Below are 3,814 nucleotides of genomic sequence, written 5' to 3' on the forward strand. Positions count from 1 at the left end.
GCCGCGGGCAGGGCAGGGCAGGGCAGGGCAGGGCAGGGCACGGTAGGGCCTGGCCGAGGTTCCCAGCGGTTTCCGGCGGCTCCCGGCGGCTCCAGCGGAGCGCTCCCGCCGCGGCCCTCACACCGGAAACGGCCCGGCCGTCGCGCGCCGTGATGACGCAGCCCAACGGGGAAGTTACTAGAACGGGGAGGTGCCGCGCGCCCTCGGCACCGCGCGTGCGCGCGCCCCAGGGCGGGGCGGAGTCTGAGCGGCGTGAGGAGGGCGGGGCGCGGCCCGCGCGCTTTTCCAGCCTTCCCGTGCCTCATCGCGATCGTTTCCATCTCCGCCTCCGCGAACACTGCCTTGCGCGGCACATGCGCAGTGCTAGGTCCCGTTCTGGGATCCTCAGTACCGGAAGACAAGGACCTACTGGAGAGGGTCCAGCGGGAGCGCAAAGATGATCAGGGGTCCGGAGCATCTCTCTTGTGAGGAGAGACTGCAGGAGCTGGGCCTGTTTAGTGTGCAGAAGAGCAGACTGAGACGGAATGTCAGCAACACATGCACGTATCTCGAAGGCAGGGCTCAAGAGGATGGTGCCAGAGTCTTTTCGGTGATGCCCAGCGACAGGACAAGGAGCAATGGCCATAAATTAAAACACAGGAAGTTACACCTCAACATGAGGAAGAACTTCTTTCCATTTAGAGTGGCAGAGCACTGGAACAGCTGCCCAGGGAAGTAATGGATTTTCCCTCTCTGGAGACATTCAAAACCCACCTGGACACAAAACCCAAAACCTGCACTACATGACTCTGCCATGGCAGGGGTGTTGGACTGGATTGTCTCCAGAGGTCACTTCCAACCCTAACTACTCTGTAATTATTTGTGATTTTAGATTTTAGTCCCATTTTAACCTGTGTGCTTTAACCACCTAGCTAAGGTGGTTAAAGTGTGTGGAAGTTACTTTAGTGATACACTTCTAGTGGTGCTAAAGTGGTACTAATAAGTAGTAGAACGAACCTTGCCAACAAACTTTATTACACTTTCACTCTTACACAACCTGAGGGAATGGCCTGAAATTGTATCAGGGAGGTTTAGGTTGGATATTAGGAAAAGGTTCTTCACCCAGAGAGTGGTTGGGCACTGGAACAGGCTCCCCAGGGAAGTGGTCACAGCACCAAGCCTGACAAAGTTCAAGAAGCGTTTGGATGATAGTCTTGGGCACATGGTGTGACCCTTGGGGATGGTCCTGTGCAAGGCTAAGGGTTGGACTAGATAATCCAACTCAGAATATTCTGTGATTCTGTGAATCTGCCTTTGCCAATACCTTTGCTGGTGATTTTGTTGAGCAACACAAACCACACACTTGCAACTGCCCTTCACCTGCTGTGCCAGGCCCTCCCACCCCACAGGCAGCACAGTGCCTCACTGACACAAGTCATGGGAAGCTTAACATTTATTGCCACATGCAAGGGGCATGTGCTTTGGATTTTCAGTAAATCCATGGGGAAGGTCACCAGGAGTTTCTCAGCTAGGAGCTGGGAGTGCAGGTGCCTGCAGCACAGCTGTGGTTTGCAGGAGTCATGGTCTGTAACACAATAGTGCAAGGTGTCACAGGGACCTGTCATGACATGGAGGGGTTTGGTGGTGGAAGACTCAAGAAAACTAACTCAGCACAGTTTGTGAAGATACATGAATGAAATAAATCAACACCTGATGCTTCTAAGTTGTTTGGCAGAAGCCAAAGGGTAATAAATACTAAACATTGACTACTTTAAAAGTATTGCTACAGAAGTGGTCCATAGCTGGGAATCAGATTTTCCTCAAACTTGCACCAAAAAACCTCAATCACAAATTAAACTTCATATCACCAAGTCAGGTATTCTTCCCAAATATGCCTGCTTCTCAGGAAATTCAAGGTGTCTATTACTGTTTTGTTTTGAAATACGTGTGGCCTTGAATTCTAGACTCAAATGTCCTTTTTTGCTCAAATAGTAGCCTGAATCATCAGATGATTTTCTAGTTTGGTCTGCTCTTGGGGTAGAGCAGACCTGTTGGAAGTTCTCAGTAGATTTGTTCAGCTGGTACTAAAAATAATGTAATACAGCACGGTAGGCTCCAACTCTCTAATATTTTTAGTAAAGGAATGTAAGACCTGCTAAGACTTTAAAATAGGAATGCCAAAGGCTGGCTGAAGGGAATTCCAGGTTTTGCCTGTTCTAGAGCTTTTGTTTGTTTCACACAAAAATTATTCCAGGCCTATTTAAGTACTAAGCTTTTCTTTGGTCACACTTGTTCCTTTCCCACATTAGTTGCAATGCTACAAGGCATTGAATTCTGCTGCAGCAGAAGTCCTTTGGATTTTTGATTCTAGACAACTGAAGCAATTCATCAAATTATTCTCTCTAAATATCTAGCAATTTAATGATCTCTTGAAACAGATTGATTAGATTTTGGGAAGAGACAGATATTCTGGATTTCCTAATGCAAAATTGCTTACAAATACAAATTCGTTGGAAAAGAAGTCACATCTCAAAGTTATGGGCACCAATGATTTGAGTAGAAAAAAGTCTTGGTCTTGTAACTCTTGGTAAATATGTCCTGTGGGACAGCAGATAATGAAAACACAGCTCCCCAAATAAAGGGGTTTTAGTTTGAATCAGACTGGTAACAAAACAGATTACTTCATTTCACCCAGTAGTGTTCTATCTGTCAGGATAAGATTATGCACACCCTGTGCTGTGTGGTTACAGGGTTCACAGTTCTGAAAAGTGGTGTTAGTACCATCCTGAAGATATGGTATTTGCAAACTATTTTCAAAGAGTTGGCCAGAAAACAAACAAACAAACAACAACAACAACAAAAAGGTAGGTTTTAGAGGTACAGGTATTTTGCTTTATTTCTTCCTTAGTCTCTTCTCTGGTTCCTTCCCTCCAACTTCTGTGTTTTCTGCTTGTTCCCTGGGTCAGAGATTTTCTAATCTGTCTCTAGTCAGCCAGCTCCATTGTATTTCTGCAATGTTCCACTTCAAGAACTATCCCCAAATAAGATCCCAGGATTTAACACTGCATTCAGTGCTACACAAACAATTCTGCATTTCTATAGCATATTGCATTCACAGTTAACATGGGACAAAAGAAACATTTGAGCTTAGTCTTTTTAGCACAAAAGAAATTGTTTATTACTAAGCAAGCTCTGAAGAACAATATAGGGCACTTTCCAAACCTAACAGGTATGTGTCGTGACGAGGGAAGAATGAGACGCTCAATATGAGAATCAGCAAACTTCGTTTATTGATCACTACTAACAGCTTAATATACACTTTATAATTAGCTCATACATATTGCAAAAACTAAGCTCATCATTGGTTCTGCTTAGATGTTGACTTCATCCCCTACTCCCTAACATTGTTGACACTTAGATGTTAATTCTGTCTTTCACTCCCTTCCTTTGTTGACACAGGTGGCTTTCAGTTACTTTTTGTTTTGCTAATCACAGTGTCCTGTTTACCAGCCAATTAACAAGGCACTGTAACCTCTCTCACGGGCCTAGACAGGCTGTGTTCTATACTCTAGCAGCTCATCCATAGCTTTAGCTATATCCGTATGTCCCTGTCTTGCTAGCTGTGACAAATAGAAACCCAATCGGGCAATTTCCAATCAGAATTTATTATATGATAAAAGCAAATTCAGCGCTGGGTGATCAGGGAGGGGTCCAACAACTCCCAACACCTGTCACACCCAAAGAAGACAGTTGTTCTACATTTATTTCCAGCTACTACATGAATATTCATTATACATAAGTATAAACATTACACATTGTTAGGCACATGAGTATA

Source organism: Corapipo altera, unplaced genomic scaffold (assembly GCF_003945725.1).
Source record: "Corapipo altera isolate COAL_440 unplaced genomic scaffold, ASM394572v1 61411, whole genome shotgun sequence".
In the NCBI taxonomy this organism is placed as follows: domain Eukaryota; kingdom Metazoa; phylum Chordata; class Aves; order Passeriformes; family Pipridae; genus Corapipo; species Corapipo altera.